We start from the raw sequence: 20,999 nt of genomic DNA, 5'->3' as shown, positions 1-20,999 counted from the left end.
TCTTTTAAAATTTAATAGATATGAAAAAAGCAAACATATTTTCTTTTTGTTATTGTTTGAAAAAGATGAAGGTTAATTTGTCTCACTTAATTTAAATTCGAATTATTATCTAGCACTTATTGTTTTATAAAGATGAAGGTTAATTTAATTCAAATTATTAACTAGCACTCTCGGCAACGGCCATATCACGCTGAATACACCGGTTCTCGTCCGATCACCGAAGTTAAGCGGCGTCGAGCGCAGTCAGTACTTGGGAGGGAGACCACTTAGGAACACTGCGTGCCGTTGGCTTTTTCACTTTTTTTTCCTCTTTTAAATTTTAATAGATATGAAAAAAGCAAACATATTTTCTTTTTGTTATTGTTTGAAAAAGATGAAGGTTAATTTGTCTCACTTAATTTAAATTCGAATTATTATCTAGCACTCTCGGCAACGTCCATATCACGCTGAGAACACCGGTTCTCGTCCGATCGCCGACGTTAGCAGCGTCGAGCGCAGTCAGTACTTGGGAATACTGCGTGCCGTTTGCTTTTTCACTTTTGTTTTTTCTTTCAAATTCCACCAGATATGATAAAAGCAAACATATCTTCTTTTTGTTATTGTTTTATAAAGATGAAAGTTAATTAAATTCAAATTATTAACTAGCACTCTCGGCAACGGCCATATCACGCTGAATACACCGATTCTCGTCCGATAACCGAAGTTAAGCAGCGTCGAACGCAGTCATTACTTGGGAGGGAGACCTCTTAGGAACACTGCGTGCCGTTGGCTTTTTCACTTTTTTTTCCTCTTTTAAATTTTAATAGATATGAAAAAAGCAAACACGTTTTCTTTTTGTTATTGTTTTAAAATGATGAAGGTTAATTTGTCTCACTTAATTTAAATTCGAATTATTAACTAGCACTCTTGGCAACGGCCATATCACGCTGAAAACACCGGTTCACGTCCGATCACCGAAGTAAAGCAGCGTCGAGCGCATACTGTACTTGGGAATACTGCGTGCCGTTTGCTTTTTCACTTTTGTTTCCTCTTTTAAATTCCACCAGATATGAAAAAAGCAAACATATCTTCTTTTTGTTATTGTTTTATAAAGAAGAAAGTTAAATACATTCAAATTATTAACTAGCATTCTCGGCAACGGCCATATCACGCTGAATACACCGGTTCTCGTCCGATAACCGAAGTTAAGCGGCGTCGAGCGCAGTCATTACTTGGGAGGGAGACCACTAAGGAACACTGCGTGCCGTTGGCTTTTTCACTTTTTTTTTCCTCTTTTAAAATTTAATAGATATGAAAAAAGCAAACATATTTTCTTTTTGGTATTGTTTGAAAAAGAGGAAGGTTAATTTGTCTCACTTAATTTAAATTCGAATTATTATCTAGCACTCTCGGCAACGGCCATATCACGCTGAGAACACCGGTTCTCGTCCGATCGCCGACGTTAGCAGCGTCGAGCGCAGTCAGTACTTGGGAATACTGCGTGCCGTTTGCTTTTTCACTTTTGTTTCCTCTTTCAAATTCCACCAGATATGAAAAAAGCAAACATATCTTCTTTTTGTTATTGTTTTATAAAGATGAAAGTTAATTAAATTTAAATTATTAACTAGCACTCTCGGCAACGGCCATATCACGCTGAATACACCGGTTCTCGTCCGATAACCGAAGTTAAGCAGCGTCGAGCGCAGTCGCTACTTGGGAGGGAGACCACTTAGGAACACTGCGTGCTGTTGGCTTTTTCACTTTTTTTTCCTCTTTTAAATTTTAATAGATGTGAAAAAAGCAAACATGTTTTCTTTTTGTTATTGTTTTAAAATGATGAAGGTTAATTTGTCTCACTTAATTTAAATTCGAATTATTAACTAGCACTCTCGGCAACGGCCATATCACGCTGAAAACACCGGTTCACGTCCGATCACCGAAGTAAAGCAGCGTCGAGCGCATACTGTACTTGGGAATACTGCGTGCCGTTTGCTTTTTCACTTTTGTTTCCTCTTTTAAATTCCACCAGATATGAAAAAAGCAAACATATATTCTTTTTGTTACTGTTTTATAAAGAAGAAAGTTAATTACATTCAAATTATTAACTAGCATTCTCGGCAACGGCCATATCACGCTGAATACACCGGTTCTCGTCCGATAACCGGAGTTAAGCGGCGTCGAGCGCAGTCATTACTTGGGAGGGAGACCACTTAGGAACACTGCGTGCCGTTGGCTTTTTCACTTTTTTTTTCCTCTTTTAAATTTTAATAGATATGAAAAAAGCAAACACGTTTTCTTTTTGTTATTGTTTTAAAATGATGAAGGTTAATTTGTCTCACTTAATTTAAATTCGAATTATTAACTAGCACTCTCGGCAACGGCCATATCACGCTGAAAACACCGGTTCACGTCCGATCACCGAAGTAAAGCAGCGTCGAGCGCATACTGTACGTGGGAATACTGCGTGCCGTTTGCTTTTTCACTTTTGTTTCCTCTTTTAAATTCCACCAGATATGAAAAAAGCAAACATATCTTCTTTTTGTTATTGTTTTATAAAGATGAAAGTTAATTAAATTCAAATTATTAACTAGCACTCTCGGCAACGGCCATATCACGCTGAATACACCGATTCTCGTCCGATAACCGAAGTTAAGCAGCGTCGAACGCAGTCATTACTTGGGAGGGAGACCTCTTAGGAACACTGCGTGCCGTTTGCTTTTTCACTTTTTTTTCCTCTTTTAAATTTTAATAGATATGAAAAAAGCAAACACGTTTTCTTTTTGTTATTGTTTTAAAATGATGAAGGTTAATTTGTCTCACTTAATTTAAATTCGAATTATTAACTAGCACTCTCGGCAACGGCCATATCACGCTGAAAACACCGGTTCACGTCCGATCACCGAAGTAAAGCAGCGTCGAGCGCATACTGTACTTGGGAATACTGCGTGCCGTTTGCTTTTTCACTTTTGTTTCCTATTTTAAATTCCACCAGATATGAAAAAAGCAAACATATCTTCTTTTTGTTATTGTTTTATAAAGAAGAAAGTTAATTACATTCAAATTATTAACTAGCATTCTCGGCAACGGCCATATCACGCTGAATACACCGGTTCTCGTCCGATAACCGAAGTTAAGCGGCGTCGAGCGCAGTCATTACTTGGGAGGGAGACCACTTAGGAACACTGCGTGCCGTTGGCTTTTTCACTTTTTTTTTCCTCTTTTAAATTTTAATAGATATGAAAAAAGCAAACATATTTTCTTTTTGTTATTGTTTGAAAAAGATGAAGGTTAATTTGTCTCACGTAATTTAAATTCGAATTATTATCTAGCACTCTCGGCAACGGCCATATCACGCTGAGAACACCGGTTCTCGTCCGATCGCCGACGTTAGCAGCGTCGAGCGCAGTCAGTACTTGGGAATACTGCGTGCCGTTTGCTTTTTCACTTTTGTTTCCTCTCTTTCAAATTCCACCAGATATGAAAAAAGCAAACATATCTTCTTTTTGTTATTGTTTTATAAAGATGAAAGTTAATTAAATTCAAATTATTAACTAGCACTCTCGGCAACGGCCATATCACGCTGAATACACCGATTCTCGTCCGATAACCGAAGTTAAGCAGCGTCGAACGCAGTCATTACTTGGGAAGGAGACCTCTTAGGAACACTGTGTGCCGTTGGCTTTTTCACTTTTTTTTCCTCATTTAAATTTTAATAGATATGAAAAAAGCAAACACGTTTTCTTTTTGTTATTGTTTTAAAATGATGAAGGTTAATTTGACTCACTTAATTTAAATTCGAATTATTAACTAGCACTCTCGGCAACGGCCATATCACGCTGAAAACACCGGTTCACGTCCGATCACCGAAGTAAAGCAGCGTCGAGCGCATACTGTACTTGGGAATACTGCGTGCCGTTTGCTTTTTCACTTTTGTTTCCTCTTTTAAATTCCACCAGATATGAAAAAAGCAAACATATCTTCTTTTTGTTATTGTTTTATAAAGATGAAAGTTAATTAAATTCAAATTATTAACTAGCATTCTCGGCAACGGCCATATCACGCTGAATACACCGGTTCTCGTCCGATAACCGAAGTTAAGCAGCGTCGAGCGCAGTCATTACTTGGGAGGACCACTTAGGAACACTGCGTGCCGTTGGCTTTTTCACTTTTTTTTCCTCTTTAAAATTTTAATAGATATGAAAAAAGCAAACATATTTTCTTTTTGTTATTGTTTGAAAAAGATGAAGGTTAATTTGACTCACTTAATTTAAATTCGAATTATTATCTAGCACTCTCGGCAACGGCCATATCACGCTGAGAACACCGGTTCTCGTCCGATCGCCGACGTTAGCAGCGTCGAGCGCAGTCAGTACTTGGGAATACTGCGTGCCGTTTGCTTTTTCACTTTTGTTTCCTCTTTCAAATTCCACCAGATATGAAAAAAGCAAACACGTTTTCTTTTTGTTATTGTTTTAAAATGATGAAGGTTAATTTGTCTCACTTAATTTAAATTCGAATTATTAACTAGCACTCTCGGCAACGGCCATATCACGCTGAAAACACCGGTTCACGTCCGATCACCGAAGTTAAGCAGCGTCGAGCGCATACAGTACTTGGGAATACTGCGTGCCGTTTGCTTTTTCACTTTTGTTTCCTCTTTCAAATTCCACCAGATATGAAAAAAGCAAACATATCTTCTTTTTGTTATTGTTTTATAAAGATGAAAGTTAATTAAATTCAAATTATTAACTAGCACTCTCGGCAACGGCCATATCACGCTGAATACACCGATTCTCGTCCGATACCCGAAGTTAAGCAGCGTCGAACGCAGTCATTACTTGGGGGGGAGACCTCTTAGAAACACTGCGTGCCGTTGGCTTTTTCACTTTTTTTTCCTCTTTTAAATTTTAATAGATATGAAAAAAACAAACACGTTTTCTTTTTGTTATTGTTTTAAAATGATGAAGGTTAATTTGTCTCACTTAATTTAAATTCGAATTATTAACTAGCACTCTCGGCAACGGCCATATCACGCTGAAAACACCGGTTCACGTCCGATCACCGAAGTAAAGCAGCGTCGAGCGCATACTGTACTTGGGAATACTGCGTGCCGTTTGCTTTTTCACTTTTGTTTCCTCTTTTAAATTCCACCAGATATGAAAAAAGCAAACATATCTTCTTTTTGTTATTGTTTTATAAAGAAGAAAGTTAATTAAATTCAAATTTTTAACTAGCATTCTCGGCAACGGCCATATCACGCTGAATACACCGGTTCTCGTCCGATAACCGAAGTTAAGCAGCGTCGAGCGCAGTCATTACTTGGGAGGGAGACCACTTAGGAACACTGCGTGCCGTTGGCTTTTTCACTTTTTTTTTCCTCTTTTAAATTTTAATAGATATGAAAAAAGCAAACATATTTTCTTTTTGTTATTGTTTGAAAAAGATGAAGGTTAATTTGTCTCACTTAATTTAAATTCGAATTATTATCTAGCACTCTCGGCAACGGCCATATCACGCTGAAAACACCGGTTCACGTCCGATCACCGAAGTAAAGCAGCGTCGAGCGCATACTGTACTTGGGAATACTGCGTGCCGTTTGCTTTTTCACTTTTGTTTCCTCTTTTAAATTCCACCAGATATGAAAAAAGCAAACATATCTTCTTTTTGTTATTGTTTTATAAAGATGAAAGTTAATTAAATTCAAATTATTAACTAGCATTCTCGGCAACGGCCATATCACGCTGAATACACCGGTTCTCGTCCGATAACCGAAGTTAAGCAGCGTCGAGCGCAGTCATTACTTGGGAGGACCACTTAGGAACACTGCGTGCCGTTGGCTTTTTCACTTTTTTTTCCTCTTTAAAATTTTAATAGATATGAAAAAAGCAAACATATTTTCTTTTTGTTATTGTTTGAAAAAGATGAAGGTTAATTTGACTCACTTAATTTAAATTCGAATTATTATCTAGCACTCTCGGCAACGGCCATATCACGCTGAGAACACCGGTTCTCGTCCGATCGCCGACGTTAGCAGCGTCGAGCGCAGTCAGTACTTGGGAATACTGCGTGCCGTTTGCTTTTTCACTTTTGTTTCCTCTTTCAAATTCCACCAGATATGAAAAAAGCAAACACGTTTTCTTTTTGTTATTGTTTTAAAATGATGAAGGTTAATTTGTCTCACTTAATTTAAATTCGAATTATTAACTAGCACTCTCGGCAACGGCCATATCACGCTGAAAACACCGGTTCACGTCCGATCACCGAAGTTAAGCAGCGTCGAGCGCATACAGTACTTGGGAATACTGCGTGCCGTTTGCTTTTTCACTTTTGTTTCCTCTTTCAAATTCCACCAGATATGAAAAAAGCAAACATATCTTCTTTTTGTTATTGTTTTATAAAGATGAAAGTTAATTAAATTCAAATTATTAACTAGCACTCTCGGCAACGGCCATATCACGCTGAATACACCGATTCTCGTCCGATAACCGAAGTTAAGCAGCGTCGAACGCAGTCATTACTTGGGGGGGAGACCTCTTAGGAACACTGCGTGCCGTTGGCTTTTTCACTTTTTTTTCCTCTTTTAAATTTTAATAGATATGAAAAAAACAAACACGTTTTCTTTTTGTTATTGTTTTAAAATGATGAAGGTTAATTTGTCTCACTTAATTTAAATTCGAATTATTAACTAGCACTCTCGGCAACGGCCATATCACGCTGAAAACACCGGTTCACGTCCGATCACCGAAGTAAAGCAGCGTCGAGCGCATACTGTACTTGGGAATACTGCGTGCCGTTTGCTTTTTCACTTTTGTTTCCTCTTTTAAATTCCACCAGATATGAAAAAAGCAAACATATCTTCTTTTTGTTATTGTTTTATAAAGAAGAAAGTTAATTAAATTCAAATTATTAACTAGCATTCTCGGCAACGGCCATATCACGCTGAATACACCGGTTCTCGTCCGATAACCGAAGTTAAGCAGCGTCGAGCGCAGTCATTACTTGGGAGGGAGACCACTTAGGAACACTGCGTGCCGTTGGCTTTTTCACTTTTTTTCCTCTTTAAAATTTTAATAGATATGAAAAAAGCAAACATATTTTCTTTTTGTTATTGTTTGAAAAAGATGAAGGTTAATTTGACTCACTTAATTTAAATTCGAATTATTATCTAGCACTCTCGGCAACGGCCATATCACGCTGAGAACACCGGTTCTCGTCCGATCGCCGACGTTAGCAGCGTCGAGCGCAGTCAGTACTTGGGAATACTGCGTGCCGTTTGCTTTTTCACTTTTGTTTCCTCTTTTAAATTCCAACAGATGTGAAAAAAGCAAACATATCTTCTTTTTGTTATTGTTTTATAAAGATGAAAGTTAATTAAATTCAAATTATTAACTAGCACTCTCGGCAACGGCCATATCACGCTGAATACACCGATTCTCGTCCGATAACCGAAGTTAAGCAGCGTCGAGCGAAGTCATTACTTGGGAGGGAGACCACGTAGGAACACTGCGTGCCGTTGGCTTTTTCACTTTTTTTTCCTCTTTTAAATTTTAATAGATATGAAAAAAGCAAACACGTTTTCTTTTTGTTATTGTTTTAAAATGATGAAGGTTAATTTGTCTAACTTAATTTAAATTCGAATTATTAACTAGCACTCTCGGCAACGGCCATATCACGCTGAAAACACCGGTTCACGTCCGATCACCGAAGTTTAGCAGCGTCGAGCGCATACAGTACTTTGGAATACTGCGTGCCGTTGGCTTTTTCACTTTTGTTTCCTCTTTCAAATTCCACCAGATATGAAAAAAGCAAACATATTTTCTCTTTGTTATTGTTTTATAAAGAAGAAAGTTAATTAAATTCAAATTATTAACTAGCACTCTCGGCAACGGCCATATCACGCTGAATACACCGATTCTCGTCCGATAACCGAAGTTAAGCAGCGTCGAGCGCAGTCATTACTTGGGAGGGAGACCACGTAGGAACACTGCGTGCCGTTGGCTTTTTCACTTTTTTTTCCTCTTTTAAATTTTAATAGATATGAAAAAAGCAAACACGTTTTCTTTTTGTTATTGTTTTAAAATGATAAAGGTTAATTTGTCTCACTTAATTTAAATTCGAATTATTAACTAGCACTCTCGGCAACGGCCGTATCACGCTGAAAACACCGGTTCACGTCCGATCACCGAAGTTAAGCAGCGTCGAGCGCATACAGTACTTGGGAATACTGCGTGCCGTTGGCTTTTTCACTTTTGTTTCCTCTTTCAAATTCCACCAGATATGAAAAAAGCAAACATATCTTCTTTTTCTTATTGTTTTATAAAGAAGAAAGTTAATTACATTCAAATTATTAACTAGCATTCTCGGCAACGGCCATATCACGCTGAATACACCGATTCTCGTCCGATAACCGAAGTTAAGCGGCGTCGAGCGCAGTCATTACTTGGGAGGGAGACCACTTAGGAACACTGCGTGCCGTTGGCTTTTTCACTTTTTTTTTCCTCTTTTAAATTTTAATAGATATGAAAAAAGCAAACATATTTTCTTTTTGTTATTGTTTGAAAAAGATGAAGGTTAATTTGTCTCACTTAATTTAAATTCGAATTATTATCTAGCACTCTCGGCAACGGCCATACCACGCTGAGAACACCGGTTCTCGTCCGATCGCCGACGTTAGCAGCGTCGAGCGCAGTCAGTACTTGGGAATACTGCGTGCCGTTTGCTTTTTCACTTTTGTTTCCTCTTTCAAATTCCACCAGATATGAAAAAAGCAAACATATCTTCTTTTTGTTATTGTTGTATAAAGATGAAAGTTAATTAAATTCAAATTATTAACTAGCACTCTCGGCAACGGCCATATCACGCTGAATACACCGATTCTCGTCCGATAACCGAAGTTAAGCAGCGTCGAGCGCAGTCATTACTTGGGTGGGAGACCACTTAGGAACACTGCGTGCCGTTGGCTTTTTCACTTTTTTTTCCTCTTTTAAATTTTAATAGATATGAAAAAAGCAAACACGTTTTCTTTTTGTTATTGTTTTAAAATGATGAAGGTTATTTTGTCTCACTTAATTTAAATTCGAATTATTAACTAGCACTCTCGGCAACGGCCATATCACGCTGAAAACACCGGTTCACGTCCGATCACCGACGTAAAGCAGCGTCGAGAGCATACAGTACTTGGGAATACTGCGTGCCGTTTGCTTTTTCACTTTTGTTTCCTCTTTTAAATTCCACCAGATATGAAAAAAGCAAACATATCTTCTTTTTGTTATTGTTTTATAAAGAAGAAAGTTAATTAAATTCAAATTATTAACTAGCATTCTCGGCAACGGCCATATCATGCTGAATACACCGGTTCTCGTCCGATAACCGAAGTTCAGCAGCGTCGAGCGCAGTCATTACTTGGGAGGGAGACCACTTAGGAACACTGCGTGCCGTTGGCTTTTTCACTTTTTTTTCCTCTTTTAAATTTTAATAGATATGTAAAAAGCAAACAGGTTTTCTTTTTGTTATTGTTTTAAAATGATGAAGGTTAATCTGTCTCACTTAATTTAAATTCGAATTATTATCTAGCACTCTCGGCAACGGCCATATCACGCTGAGAACACCGGTTCTCGTCCGATCGCCGACGTTAGCAGCGTCGAGCGCAGTCAGTACTTGGGAATACTGCGTGCCGTTTGCTTTTTCACTTTTGTTTCCTCTTTCAAATTCCACCAGATATGAAAAAAGCAAACATATCTTCTTTTTGTTATTGTTTTATAAAGATGAAAGTTAATTAAATTCAAATTATTAACTAGCACTCTTGGCAACGGCCATATCACGCTGAATACACCGGTTCTCGTCCGATAACCGAAGTTAAGCAGCGGCGAGCGCAGTCACTACTTGGGAGGGAGACCACTTAGGAACACTGCGTGCCGTTGGCTTTTTCACTTTTTTTTCCTCTTTTAAATTTTAATAGATATGAAAAAAGCAAACATATTTTCTTTTTGTTATTGTTTGAAAAAGATGAAGGTTAATTTGTCTCACTTAATTTAAATTCGAATTATTATCTAGCACTCTCGGCAACGGCCATAATCACGCTGAGAACACCGGTTCTCGTCCGATCGCCGACGTTAGCAGCGTCGAGCGCAGTCAGTACTTGGGAATACTGCGTGCCGTTTGCTTTTTCACTTTTGTTTCCTCTTTCAAATTCCACCAGATATGAAAAAAGCAAACATATCTTCTTTTTGTTATTGTTTTATAAAGATGAAAGTTAATTAAATTCAAATTATTAACTAGCACTCTCGGCAACGGCCATATCACGCTGAATACACCGATTCTCGTCCGATAACCGAAGTTAAGCAGCGTCGAGCGCAGTCATTACTTGGGAGGGAGACCACGTAGGAACACTGCGTGCCGTTGGCTTTTTCACTTTTTTTTCCTCTTTTAAATTTTAATAGATATGAAAAAAGCAAACACGTTTTCTTTTTGTTATTGTTTTAAAATGATGAAGGTTAATTTGTCTCACTTACTTTAAATTCGAATTATTAACTAGCACTCTCGGCAACGGCCATATCACGCTGAAAACACCGGTTCACGTCCGATCACCGAAGTTAAGCAGCGTCGAGCGCATACAGTACTTGGGAATACTGCGTGCCGTTGGCTTTTTCACTTTTGTCTCCTCTTTCAAATTCCACCAGATATGAAAAAAGCAAACATATCTTCTTTTTGTTATTGTTTTACAAAGATGAAAGTTAATTAAATTCAAATTATTAACTAGCACTCTCGGCAACGGCCATATCACGCTGAATACACCGGTTCTCGTCCGATAACCGAAGTTAAGCAGCGTCGAGCGCAGTCATTACTTGGGAGGGAGACCACTTAGGAACACTGCGTGCCGTTGGCTTTTTCACTTTTTTTTCCTCTTTTAAATTTTAATAGATATGTAAAAAGCAAACAGGTTTTCTTTTTGTTATTGTTTTAAAATGATGAAGGTTAATCTGTCTCACTTAATTTAAATTCGAATTATTAACTAGCACTCTCGGCAACGGCCATATCACGCTGAAAACACCGGTTCACGTCCGATCACCGAAGTTAAGCAGCGTCGAGCGCATACAGTACTTGGGAATACTGCGTGCCGTTGGCTTTTTCACTTTTGTTTCCTCTTTCAAATTCCACCAGATATGAAAAAAGCAAACATATCTTCTTTTTGTTATTGTTTTATAAAGATGAAAGTTAATTAAATTCAAATTATTAACTAGCACTCTTGGCAACGGCCATATCACGCTGAATACACCGGTTCTCGTCCGATAACCGAAGTTAAGCAGCGTCGAGCGCAGTCACTACTTGGGAGGGAGACCACTTAGGAACACTGCGTGCCGTTGGCTTTTTCACTTTTTTTTCCTCTTTTAAATTTTAATAGATATGTAAAAAGCAAACAGGTTTTCTTTATGTTATTTTTTTAAAATTATGAAGGTTAATTTGTCTCACTTAATTTAAATTCGAATTATTAACTAGCACTCTCGGCAACGGCCATATCACGCTGAAAACACCGGTTCACGTCCGATCACCGAAGTAAAGCAGCGTCGAGCGCATACTGTACTTGGGAATACTGCGTGCCGTTTGCTTTTTCACTTTTGTTTCCTCTTTTAAATTCCACCAGATATGAAAAAAGCAAACATATCTTCTTTTTGTTATTGTTTTATAAAGATGAAAGTTAATTAAATTCAAATTATTAACTAGCCCTCTCGGCAACGGCCATATCACGCTGAATACACCGGTTCTCGTCCGATAACCGAAGTTAAGCAGCGTCGAGCGCAGTGACTACTTGGGAGGGAGACCACTTAGGAACACTGCGTGCCGTTGGCTTTTTCACTTTTTTTTCCTCTTTTAAATTTTAATAGATATGAAAAAAGCAAACATATTTTCTTTTTGTTATTGTTTGAAAAAGATGAAGGTTAATTTGTCTCACTTAATTTAAATTCGAATTATTATCTAGCACTCTCGGCAACGGCCATATCACGCTGAGAACACCGGTTCTCGTCCGATCGCCGACGTTAGCAGCGTCGAGCGCAGTCAGTACTTGGGAATACTGCGTGCCGTTTGCTTTTTCACTTTTGTTTCCTCTTTCAAATTCCACCAGATATGAAAAAAGCAAACATATCTTCTTTTTGTTATTGTTTTATAAAGATGAAAGTTAATTAAATTCAAATTATTAACTAGCACTCTCGGCAACGGCCATATCACGCTGAATACACCGATTCTCGTCCGATAACCGAAGTTAAGCAGCGTCGAGTGCAGTCATTACTTGGGAGGGAGACCACTTAGGAACACTGCGTGCCGTTGGCTTTTTCACTTTTTTTTCCTCTTTTAAATTTTAATAGATATGAAAAAAGCAAACACGTTTTCTTTTTGTTATTGTTTTAAAATGATGAAGGTTAATTTGTCTCACTTAATTTAAATTCGAATTATTAACTAGCACTCTCGGCAACGGCCATATCACGCTGAAAACACCGGTTCACGTCCGATCACCGAAGTAAAGCAGCGTCGAGCGCATACAGTACTTGGGAATACTGCGTGCCGTTTGCTTTTTCACTTTTGTTTCCTCTTTTAAATTCCACCAGATATGAAAAAAGCAAACATATCTTCTTTTTGTTATTGTTTCATAAAGAAGAAAGTTAATTAAATTCAAATTATTAACTAGCATTCTCGGCAACGGCCATATCACGCTGAATACACCGGTTCTCGTCCGATAACCGAAGTTAAGCAGCGTCGAGCGCAGTCATTACTTGGGAGGGAGACCACTTAGGAACACTGCGTGCCGTTGGCTTTTTCACTTTTTTTTCCTCTTTTAAATTTTAATAGATATGTAAAAAGCAAACAGGTGTTCTTTTTGTTATTGTTTTAAAATGATGAAGGTTAATCCGTCTCACTTAATTTAAATTCGAATTATTAACTAGCACTCTCGGCAACGGCCATATCACGCTGAAAACACCGGTTCACGTCCGATCACCGAAGTTAAGCAGCGTCGAGCGCATACAGTACTTGGGAATACTGCGTGCCGTTGGCTTTTTCACTTTTGTTTCCTCTTTCAAATTCCACCAGATATGAAAAAAGCAAACATATCTTCTTTTTGTTATTGTTTTATAAAGATGAAAGTTAATTAAATTCAAATTATTAACTAGCCCTCTCGGCAACGGCCATATCACGCTGAATACACCGGTTCTCGTCCGATAACCGAAGTTAAGCAGCGTCGAGCGCAGTGACTACTTGGGAGGGAGACCACTTAGGAACACTGCGTGCCGTTGGCTTTTTCACTTTTTTTTCCTCTTTTAAATTTTAATAGATATGAAAAAAGCAAACATATTTTCTTTTTGTTATTGTTTGAAAAAGATGAAGGTTAATTTGTCTCACTTAATTTAAATTCGAATTATTATCTAGCACTCTCGGCAACGGCCATATCACGCTGAGAACACCGGTTCTCGTCCGATCGCCGACGTTAGCAGCGTCGAGCGCAGTCAGTACTTGGGAATACTGCGTGCCGTTTGCTTTTTCACTTTTGTTTCCTCTTTCAAATTCCACCAGATATGAAAAAAGCAAACATATCTTCTTTTTGTTTTTGTTTTATAAAGATGAAAGTTAATTAAATTCAAATTATTAACTAGCACTCTCGGCAACGGCCATATCACGCTGAATACACCGATTCTCGTCCGATAACCGAAGTTAAGCAGCGTCGAGTGCAGTCATTACTTGGGAGGGAAACCACTTAGGAACACTGCGTGCCGTTGGCTTTTTCACTTTTTTTTCCTCTTTTAAATTTTAATAGATATGAAAAAAGCAAACACGTTTTCTTTTTGTTATTGTTTTAAAATGATGAAGGTTAATTTGTCTCACTTAATTTAAATTCGAATTATTAACTAGCACTCTCGGCAACGGCCATATCACGCTGAAAACACCGGTTCACGTCCGATCACCGAAGTAAAGCAGCGTCGAGCGCATACAGTACTTGGGAATACTGCGTGCCGTTTGCTTTTTCACTTTTGTTTCCTCTTTTAAATTCCACCAGATATGAAAAAAGCAAACATATCTTCTTTTTGTTATTGTTTCATAAAGAAGAAAGTTAATTAAATTCAAATTATTAACTAGCATTCTCGGCAACGGCCATATCACGCTGAATACACCGGTTCTCGTCCGATAACCGAAGTTAAGCAGCGTCGAGCGCAGTCATTACTTGGGAGGGAGACCACTTAGGAACACTGCGTGCCGTTGGCTTTTTCACTTTTTTTTCCTCTTTTAAATTTTAATAGATATGTAAAAAGCAAACAGGTTTTCTTTTTGTTATTGTTTTAAAATGATGAAGGTTAATCCGTCTCACTTAAATTAAATTCGAATTATTAACTAGCACTCTCGGCAACGGCCATATCACGCTGAAAACACCGGTTCACGTCCGATCACCGAAGTTAAGCAGCGTCGAGCGCATACAGTACTTGGGAATACTGCGTGCCGTTGGCTTTTTCACTTTTGTTTCCTCTTTCAAATTCCACCAGATATGAAAAAAGCAAACATATCTTCTTTTTGTTATTGTTTTATAAAGATGAAAGTTAATTAAATTCAAATTATTAACTAGCACTCTTGGCAACGTCCATATCACGCTGAATACACCGGTTCTCGTCCGATAACCGAAGTTAAGCAGCGTCGAGCGCAGTCACTACTTGGGAGGGAGACCACTTAGGAACACTGCGTGCCGTTGGCTTTTTCACTTTTTTTTCCTCTTTTAAATTTTAATAGATATGAAAAAAGCAAACATATTTTCTTTTTGTTATTGTTTGAAAAAGATGAAGGTTAATTTGTCTCACTTAATTTAAATTCGAATTATTATCTAGCACTCTCGGCAACGGCCATATCACGCTGAGAACACCGGTTCTCGTCCGATCGCCGACGTTAGCAGCGTCGAGCGCAGTCAGTACTTGGGAATACTGCGTGCCGTTTGCTTTTTCACTTTTGTTTCCTCTTTCAAATTCCACCAGATATGAAAAAAGCAAACATATCTTCTTTTTGTTATTGTTTTATAAAGATGAAAGTTAATTAAATTCAAATTATTAACTAGCACTCTCGGCAACGGCCATATCACGCTGAATACACCGATTCTCGTCCGATAACCGAAGTTAAGCAGCGTCGAGCGCAGTCATTACTTGGGAGGGAGACCACTTAGGAACACTGCGTGCCGTTGGCTTTTTCACTTTTTTTTCCTCTTTTAAATTTTAATAGATATGAAAAAAGCAAACACGTTTTCTTTTTGTTATTGTTTTAAAATGATGAAGGTTAATTTGTCTCACTTAATTTAAATTCGAATTATTAACTAGCACTCTCGGCAACGGCCATATCACGCTGAAAACACCGGTTCACGTCCGATCACCGAAGTAAAGCAGCGTCGAGCGCATACAGTACTTGGGAATACTGCGTGCCGTTTGCTTTTTCACTTTTGTTTCCTCTTTTAAATTCCACCAGATATGAAAAAAGCAAACATATCTTCTTTTTGTTATTGTTTCATAAAGAAGAAAGTTAATTAAATTCAAATTATTAACTAGCATTCTCGGCAACGGCCATATCACGCTGAATACACCGGTTATCGTCCGATAACCGAAGTTAAGCAGCGTCGAGCGCAGTCATTACATGGGAGGGAGACCACTTAGGAACACTGCGTGCCGTTGGCTTTTTCACTTTTTTTTCCTCTTTTAAATTTTAATAGATATGTAAAAAGCAAACAGGTTTTCTTTTTGTTATTGTTTTAAAATGATGAAGGTTAATCCGTCTCACTTAATTTAAATTCGAATTATTAACTAGCACTCTCGGAAACGGCCATATCACGCTGAAAACACCGGTTCACGTCCGATCACCGAAGTTAAGCAGCGTCGAGCGCATACAGTACTTGGGAATACTGCGTGCCGTTAGCTTTTTCACTTTTGTTTCCTCTTTCAAATTCCACCAGATATGAAAAAAGCAAACATATCTTCTTTTTGTTATTGTTTTATAAAGATGAAAGTTAATTAAATTCAAATTATTAACTAGCACTCTTGGCAACGTCCATATCACGCTGAATACACCGGTTCTCGTCCGATACCCGAATTTAAGCAGCGTCGAGCGCAGTCACTACTTGGGAGGGAGACCACTTAGGAACACTGCGTGCCGTTGGCTTTTTCACTTTTTTTTCCTCTTTTAAATTTTAATAGATATGAAAAAAGCAAACATATTTTCTTTTTGTTATTGTTTGAAAAAGATGAAGGTTAATTTGTCTCACTTAATTTAAATTCGAATTATTATCTAGCACTCTCGGCAACGGCCATATCACGCTGAGAACACCGGTTCTCGTCCGATCGCCGACGTTAGCAGCGTCGAGCGCAGTCAGTACTTGGGAATACTGCGTGCCGTTTGCTTTTTCACTTTTGTTTCCTCTTTCAAATTCCACCAGATATGAAAAAAGCAAACATATCTTCTTTTTGTTATTGTTTTATAAAGATGAAAGTTAATTAAATTCAAATTATTAACTAGCACTCTCGGCAACGGCCATATCACGCTGAATACACCGATTCTCGTCCGATAACCGAAGTTAAGCAGCGTCGAGCGCAGTCATTACTTGGGAGGGAGACCACGTAGGAACACTGCGTGCCGTTGGCTTTTTCACTTTTTTTTCCTCTTTTAAATTTTAATATATATGAAAAAGCAAACACGTTTTCTTTTTGTTATTGTTTTAAAATGATGAAGGTTAATTTGTCTCACTTAATTTAAATTCGAATTATTAACTAGCACTCTCGGCAACGGCCATATCACGCTGAAAACACCGGTTCACGTCCGATGACCGAAGTAAAGCAGCGTCGAGCGCATACAGTACTTGGGAATACTGCGTGCCGTTTGCTTTTTCACTTTTGTTTCCTCTTTTAAATTCCACCAGATATGAAAAAGGCAAACATATCTTCTTTTTGTTATTGTTTTATAAAGAAGAAAGTTAATTAAATTCAAATTATTAACTAGCATTCTCGGCAACGGCCATATCACGCTGAATACACCGGTTCTCGTCCAATAACCGAAGTTAAGCAGCGTCCAGCGCAGTCATTACTTTGGAGGGAGACCACTTAGGAACACTGCGTGCCGTTGGCTTTTTCACTTTTTTTTCCTCTTTTAAATTTTAATAGATATGTAAAAAGCAAACAGGTTTTCTTTTTGTTATTGTTTTAAAATGATGAAGGTTAATCTGTCTCACTTAATTTAAATTCGAATTATTAACTAGCACTCTCGGCAACGGCCATATCACGCTGAATAGACCGGTTATCGTCCGATAACCGAAGTTAAGCAGCGTCGAGCGCAGTCACTACTTGGGAGGGAGACCACTTAGGAACACTGCGTGCCGTTGGCTTTTTCACTTTTTTTTCCTCTTTTTAATTTTAATAGATATGAAAAAAGCAAACATATTTTCTTTTTGTTATTGTTTGAAAAAGATGAAGGTTAATTTGTCTCACTTAATTTAAATTCGAATTATTATCTAGCACTCTCGGCAACGGCCATATCACGCTGAAAACACCGGTTCACGTCCGATCACCGAAGTAAAGCAGCGTCGAGCGCATACTGTACTTGGGAATACTGCGTGCCGTTTGCTTTTTCACTTTTGTTTCCTCTTTTAAATTCCACCAGATATGAAAAAAGCAAACATATCTTCTTTTTGTTATTGTTTTATAAAGATGAAAGTTAATTAAATTCAAATTATTAACTAGCACTCTCGGCAACGGCCATATCACGCTGAATACACCGGTTCTCGTCCGATAACCGAAGTTAAGCAGCGTCGAGCGCAGTCACTACTTGGGAGGGAGACCACTTAGGAACACTGCGTGCCGTAGGCTTTTTCACTTTTTTTTCCTCTTTTAAATTTTAATAGATATGAAAAAAGCAAACATATTTTATTTTTGTTATTGTTTGAAAAAGATGAAGGTTAATTTGTCTCACTTAATTTAAATTCGAATTATTATCTAGCACTCTCGGCAACGGCCATATCACGCTGAGAACACCGGTTCTCGTCCGATCGCCGACGTTAGCAGCGTCGAGCGCAGTCAGTACTTGGGAATACTGCGTGCCGTTTGCTTTTTCACTTTTGTTTCCTCTTTCAAATTCCACCAGATATGAAAAAAGCAAACATATCTTCTTTTTGTTATTGTTTTATAAAGAAGAAAGTTAATTAAATTCAAATAATTAACTAGCATTCTCGGCAACGGCCATATCACGCTGAATACACCGGTTCTCGTCCGATAACCGAAGTTAAGCAGCGTCGAGCGCATACAGTACTTGGGAATACTGCGTGCCGTTGGCTTTTTCACTTTTGTTTCCTCTTTCAAATTCCACCAGATATGAAAAAAGCAAACATATCTTCTTTTTGTTATTGTTTTATAAAGAAGAAAGTTAATTAAATTCAAATAATTAACTAGCATTCTCGGCAACGGCCATATCACGCTGAATACACCGGTTCTCGTCCGATAACCGAAGTTAAGCAGCGTCGAGCGCAGTCATTACTTGGGAGGGAGACCACTTAGGAACACTGCGTGCCGTTGGCTTTTTCACTTTTTTTTTCCTCTTTTAAATTTTAATAGATATGTAAAAAGCAAACAGGTTTTCTTTTTGTTATTGTTTTAAAATGATGAAGGTTAATCTGTCTCACTTAAATTAAATTCGAATTATTAACTAGCACTCTCGGCAACGGCCATATCACGCTGAAAACACCGGTTCACGTCCGATCACCGAAGTTAAGCAGCGTCGAGCGCATACAGTACTTGGGAATACTGCGTGCCGTTGGCTTTTTCACTTTTGTTTCCTCTTTCAAATTCCACCAGATATGAAAAAAGCAAACATATCTTCTTTTTGTTATTGTTTTATAAAGATGAAAGTTAATTAAATACAAATTATTAACTAGCACTCTTGGCAACGGCCATACCACGCTGAATACACCGGTTCTCGTCCGTTAACCGAAGTTAAGCAGCGTCGAGCGCAGTCACTACTTGGGAGGGAGACCACTTAGGAACACTGCGTGCCGTTGGCTTTTTCACTTTTTTTTCCTCTTTTAAATTTTAATAGATATGAAAAAAGCAAACATATTTTCTTTTTGTTATTGTTTGAAAAAGATGAAGGTTAATTTGTCTCACTTAATTTAAATTCGAATTATTATCTAGCACTCTCGGCAATGGCCATATCACGCTGAGAACACCGGTTCTCGTCCGATCGCCGACGTTAGCAGCGTCGAGCGCAGTCAGTACTTGGGAATACTGCGTGCCGTTTGCTTTTTCACTTTTGTTTCCTCTTTCAAATTCCACCAGATATGAAAAAAGCAAACATATCTTCTTTTTGTTATTGTTTTATAAAGATGAAAGTTAATTAAATTCAAATTATTAACTAGCACTCTCGGCAACGGCCATATCACGCTGAATACACCGGTTCTCGTCCGATAACCGAAGTTAAGCAGCGTCGAGCGCAGTCATTACTTGGGAGGGAGACCACTTAGGAACACTGCGTGCCGTTGGCTTTTTCACTTTTTTTTCCTCTTTTAAATTTTAATAGATATGTAAAAAGCAAACAGGTTTTCTTTTTGTTATTGTTTTAAAATGATGAAGGTTAATCCGTCTCACTTAATTTAAATTCGAATTATTAACTAGCACTCTCGGCAACGGCCATATCACGCTGAAAACACCGGTTCACGTCCGATCACCGAAGTTAAGCAGCGTCGAGCGCATACAGTACTTGGGAATACTGCGTGCCGTTGGCTTTTTCACTTTTGTTTCCTCTTTCAAATTCCACCAGATATGAAAAAAGAAAACATATCTTCTTTTTGTTATTGTTTTATAAAGATGAAAGTTAATTAAATTCAAATTATTAACTAGCACTATTGGCAACGTCCATATCACGCTGAATACACCGGTTCTCGTCCGATAACCGAAGTTAAGCAGCGTCGAGCGCAGTCACTACTTGGGAGGGAGACCACTTAGGAACACTGCGTGCCGTTGGCTTTTTCACTTTTTTTTCCTCTTTTAAATTTTAATAGATATGAAAAAAGCAAACATATTTTCTTTTTGTTATTGTTTTAAAATGATGAAGGTTAATTTGTCTCACTTAATTTAAATTCGAATTATTAACTAGCACTCTCGGCAACGGCCATATCACGCTGAATACACCGATTCTCGTCCGATAACCGAAGTTAAGCAGCGTCGAGAGCATACAGTACTTGGGAGGGAGACCACTTAGGAACACTGCGTGCCGTTGGCTTTTTCACTTTTTTTTCCTCTTTTAAATTTTAATAGATATGAAAAAAGCAAACACGTTTTCTTTTTGTTATTGTTTTAAAATGATGAAGGTTAATTTGTCTCACTTAATTTAAATTCGAATTATTAACTAGCACTCTCGGCAACGGCCATATCACGCTGAAAACACCGGTTCACGTCCGATCACCGAAGTAAAGCAGCGTCGAGCGCATACAGTACTTGGGAATACTGCGTGCCGTTTGCTTTTTCACTTTTGTTTCCTCTTTTAAATTCCACCAGATATGAAAAAAGCAAACATATCTTCTTTTTGTTATTGTTTTATAAAGAAGAAAGTTAATTAAATTCAAATTATTAACTAGCATTCTCGGCAACGGCCATATCACGCTGAATACACCGGTTCTCGTCCGATAACCGAAGTTAAGCAGCGTCGAGCGCAGTCATTACTTGGGAGGGAGACCACTTAGGAACACTGCGTGCCGTTGGCTTTTTCACTTTTTTTTCCTCTTTTAAATTTTAATAGATATGTAAAAAGCAAACAGGTTTTCTTTTTGTTATTGTTTTAAAATGATGAAGGTTAATCCGTCTCACTTAATTTAAATTCGAATTATTAACTAGCACTCTCGGCAACGGCCATATCACGCTGAAAACACCGGTTCACGTCCGATCACCGAAGTTAAGCAGCGTCGAGCGCATACAGTACTTGGGAATACTGCGTGCCGTTGGCTTTTTCACTTTTGTTTCCTCTTTCAA

General features: G+C 38.1%; 1 non-coding gene and 55 pseudogenes across 1 annotated transcript; all 56 read left to right on the top strand.

The window, feature by feature from the left end:
* Window positions 1–172: 172 nt before the first annotated feature.
* LOC149583409 (5S ribosomal RNA) lies at window positions 173–291 on the top strand. The gene has a single exon (XR_016380552.1). It is a non-coding gene; the product is annotated as a 5S ribosomal RNA (ribosomal RNA).
* A 361-nt stretch (window positions 292–652) lies between these two features.
* LOC149583408 (5S ribosomal RNA) lies at window positions 653–771 on the top strand (annotated as a pseudogene).
* Window positions 772–1,133: 362 nt separating this feature from the next.
* LOC149583407 (5S ribosomal RNA) lies at window positions 1,134–1,252 on the top strand (annotated as a pseudogene).
* Window positions 1,253–1,614: 362 nt separating this feature from the next.
* On the top strand, window positions 1,615–1,733 carry LOC149583406 (5S ribosomal RNA; annotated as a pseudogene).
* A 362-nt stretch (window positions 1,734–2,095) lies between these two features.
* LOC149583405 (5S ribosomal RNA) lies at window positions 2,096–2,214 on the top strand (annotated as a pseudogene).
* A 363-nt stretch (window positions 2,215–2,577) lies between these two features.
* On the top strand, window positions 2,578–2,696 carry LOC149583404 (5S ribosomal RNA; annotated as a pseudogene).
* Window positions 2,697–3,058: 362 nt separating this feature from the next.
* Window positions 3,059–3,177, top strand: LOC149583403 (5S ribosomal RNA; annotated as a pseudogene).
* Window positions 3,178–3,541: 364 nt separating this feature from the next.
* LOC149583402 (5S ribosomal RNA) lies at window positions 3,542–3,660 on the top strand (annotated as a pseudogene).
* Window positions 3,661–4,022: 362 nt separating this feature from the next.
* On the top strand, window positions 4,023–4,138 carry LOC149583401 (5S ribosomal RNA; annotated as a pseudogene).
* Window positions 4,139–4,514: 376 nt separating this feature from the next.
* On the top strand, window positions 4,515–4,617 carry LOC149583400 (5S ribosomal RNA; annotated as a pseudogene).
* A 122-nt stretch (window positions 4,618–4,739) lies between these two features.
* LOC149583399 (5S ribosomal RNA) lies at window positions 4,740–4,858 on the top strand (annotated as a pseudogene).
* Window positions 4,859–5,220: 362 nt separating this feature from the next.
* On the top strand, window positions 5,221–5,339 carry LOC149583398 (5S ribosomal RNA; annotated as a pseudogene).
* A 363-nt stretch (window positions 5,340–5,702) lies between these two features.
* On the top strand, window positions 5,703–5,818 carry LOC149583397 (5S ribosomal RNA; annotated as a pseudogene).
* Window positions 5,819–6,194: 376 nt separating this feature from the next.
* LOC149583396 (5S ribosomal RNA) lies at window positions 6,195–6,297 on the top strand (annotated as a pseudogene).
* A 122-nt stretch (window positions 6,298–6,419) lies between these two features.
* On the top strand, window positions 6,420–6,538 carry LOC149583395 (5S ribosomal RNA; annotated as a pseudogene).
* Window positions 6,539–6,900: 362 nt separating this feature from the next.
* On the top strand, window positions 6,901–7,019 carry LOC149583394 (5S ribosomal RNA; annotated as a pseudogene).
* Window positions 7,020–7,379: 360 nt separating this feature from the next.
* On the top strand, window positions 7,380–7,498 carry LOC149583393 (5S ribosomal RNA; annotated as a pseudogene).
* A 137-nt stretch (window positions 7,499–7,635) lies between these two features.
* Window positions 7,636–7,738, top strand: LOC149583392 (5S ribosomal RNA; annotated as a pseudogene).
* Window positions 7,739–7,860: 122 nt separating this feature from the next.
* On the top strand, window positions 7,861–7,979 carry LOC149583391 (5S ribosomal RNA; annotated as a pseudogene).
* A 137-nt stretch (window positions 7,980–8,116) lies between these two features.
* Window positions 8,117–8,219, top strand: LOC149583390 (5S ribosomal RNA; annotated as a pseudogene).
* Window positions 8,220–8,341: 122 nt separating this feature from the next.
* On the top strand, window positions 8,342–8,460 carry LOC149583389 (5S ribosomal RNA; annotated as a pseudogene).
* Window positions 8,461–8,822: 362 nt separating this feature from the next.
* Window positions 8,823–8,941, top strand: LOC149583388 (5S ribosomal RNA; annotated as a pseudogene).
* Window positions 8,942–9,303: 362 nt separating this feature from the next.
* On the top strand, window positions 9,304–9,422 carry LOC149583387 (5S ribosomal RNA; annotated as a pseudogene).
* A 361-nt stretch (window positions 9,423–9,783) lies between these two features.
* On the top strand, window positions 9,784–9,902 carry LOC149583386 (5S ribosomal RNA; annotated as a pseudogene).
* A 362-nt stretch (window positions 9,903–10,264) lies between these two features.
* Window positions 10,265–10,383, top strand: LOC149583385 (5S ribosomal RNA; annotated as a pseudogene).
* Window positions 10,384–10,520: 137 nt separating this feature from the next.
* LOC149583384 (5S ribosomal RNA) lies at window positions 10,521–10,623 on the top strand (annotated as a pseudogene).
* Window positions 10,624–10,745: 122 nt separating this feature from the next.
* On the top strand, window positions 10,746–10,864 carry LOC149583383 (5S ribosomal RNA; annotated as a pseudogene).
* A 137-nt stretch (window positions 10,865–11,001) lies between these two features.
* LOC149583382 (5S ribosomal RNA) lies at window positions 11,002–11,104 on the top strand (annotated as a pseudogene).
* A 122-nt stretch (window positions 11,105–11,226) lies between these two features.
* Window positions 11,227–11,345, top strand: LOC149583381 (5S ribosomal RNA; annotated as a pseudogene).
* A 362-nt stretch (window positions 11,346–11,707) lies between these two features.
* Window positions 11,708–11,826, top strand: LOC149583380 (5S ribosomal RNA; annotated as a pseudogene).
* A 361-nt stretch (window positions 11,827–12,187) lies between these two features.
* Window positions 12,188–12,306, top strand: LOC149583379 (5S ribosomal RNA; annotated as a pseudogene).
* A 362-nt stretch (window positions 12,307–12,668) lies between these two features.
* LOC149583378 (5S ribosomal RNA) lies at window positions 12,669–12,787 on the top strand (annotated as a pseudogene).
* Window positions 12,788–12,924: 137 nt separating this feature from the next.
* Window positions 12,925–13,027, top strand: LOC149583377 (5S ribosomal RNA; annotated as a pseudogene).
* Window positions 13,028–13,149: 122 nt separating this feature from the next.
* LOC149583376 (5S ribosomal RNA) lies at window positions 13,150–13,268 on the top strand (annotated as a pseudogene).
* A 361-nt stretch (window positions 13,269–13,629) lies between these two features.
* On the top strand, window positions 13,630–13,748 carry LOC149583375 (5S ribosomal RNA; annotated as a pseudogene).
* A 362-nt stretch (window positions 13,749–14,110) lies between these two features.
* Window positions 14,111–14,229, top strand: LOC149583374 (5S ribosomal RNA; annotated as a pseudogene).
* Window positions 14,230–14,366: 137 nt separating this feature from the next.
* On the top strand, window positions 14,367–14,469 carry LOC149583373 (5S ribosomal RNA; annotated as a pseudogene).
* A 122-nt stretch (window positions 14,470–14,591) lies between these two features.
* Window positions 14,592–14,710, top strand: LOC149583372 (5S ribosomal RNA; annotated as a pseudogene).
* Window positions 14,711–15,071: 361 nt separating this feature from the next.
* On the top strand, window positions 15,072–15,190 carry LOC149583371 (5S ribosomal RNA; annotated as a pseudogene).
* A 362-nt stretch (window positions 15,191–15,552) lies between these two features.
* On the top strand, window positions 15,553–15,671 carry LOC149583370 (5S ribosomal RNA; annotated as a pseudogene).
* Window positions 15,672–15,808: 137 nt separating this feature from the next.
* LOC149583369 (5S ribosomal RNA) lies at window positions 15,809–15,911 on the top strand (annotated as a pseudogene).
* A 122-nt stretch (window positions 15,912–16,033) lies between these two features.
* On the top strand, window positions 16,034–16,152 carry LOC149583368 (5S ribosomal RNA; annotated as a pseudogene).
* Window positions 16,153–16,513: 361 nt separating this feature from the next.
* On the top strand, window positions 16,514–16,632 carry LOC149583367 (5S ribosomal RNA; annotated as a pseudogene).
* Window positions 16,633–16,993: 361 nt separating this feature from the next.
* On the top strand, window positions 16,994–17,112 carry LOC149583366 (5S ribosomal RNA; annotated as a pseudogene).
* Window positions 17,113–17,249: 137 nt separating this feature from the next.
* LOC149583365 (5S ribosomal RNA) lies at window positions 17,250–17,368 on the top strand (annotated as a pseudogene).
* Window positions 17,369–17,730: 362 nt separating this feature from the next.
* On the top strand, window positions 17,731–17,849 carry LOC149583364 (5S ribosomal RNA; annotated as a pseudogene).
* A 361-nt stretch (window positions 17,850–18,210) lies between these two features.
* LOC149583363 (5S ribosomal RNA) lies at window positions 18,211–18,313 on the top strand (annotated as a pseudogene).
* Window positions 18,314–18,435: 122 nt separating this feature from the next.
* On the top strand, window positions 18,436–18,554 carry LOC149583362 (5S ribosomal RNA; annotated as a pseudogene).
* Window positions 18,555–18,692: 138 nt separating this feature from the next.
* LOC149583361 (5S ribosomal RNA) lies at window positions 18,693–18,795 on the top strand (annotated as a pseudogene).
* A 122-nt stretch (window positions 18,796–18,917) lies between these two features.
* Window positions 18,918–19,036, top strand: LOC149583360 (5S ribosomal RNA; annotated as a pseudogene).
* Window positions 19,037–19,397: 361 nt separating this feature from the next.
* LOC149583359 (5S ribosomal RNA) lies at window positions 19,398–19,516 on the top strand (annotated as a pseudogene).
* Window positions 19,517–19,653: 137 nt separating this feature from the next.
* On the top strand, window positions 19,654–19,756 carry LOC149583358 (5S ribosomal RNA; annotated as a pseudogene).
* A 122-nt stretch (window positions 19,757–19,878) lies between these two features.
* Window positions 19,879–19,997, top strand: LOC149583357 (5S ribosomal RNA; annotated as a pseudogene).
* A 137-nt stretch (window positions 19,998–20,134) lies between these two features.
* On the top strand, window positions 20,135–20,253 carry LOC149583356 (5S ribosomal RNA; annotated as a pseudogene).
* A 362-nt stretch (window positions 20,254–20,615) lies between these two features.
* On the top strand, window positions 20,616–20,734 carry LOC149583355 (5S ribosomal RNA; annotated as a pseudogene).
* Window positions 20,735–20,871: 137 nt separating this feature from the next.
* On the top strand, window positions 20,872–20,974 carry LOC149583354 (5S ribosomal RNA; annotated as a pseudogene).
* The last annotated feature ends 25 nt before the right edge of the window (window positions 20,975–20,999 follow it).

Source organism: Phalangium opilio, unplaced genomic scaffold, assembly GCF_054372755.1.
Source record: "Phalangium opilio isolate 3A_F unplaced genomic scaffold, DU_Popi_V2 ptg001421l_1, whole genome shotgun sequence".
NCBI classification, from domain to species: Eukaryota; Metazoa; Arthropoda; class Arachnida; order Opiliones; family Phalangiidae; genus Phalangium; species Phalangium opilio.
This window is presented reverse-complemented; position numbering and strand designations above follow the sequence as displayed.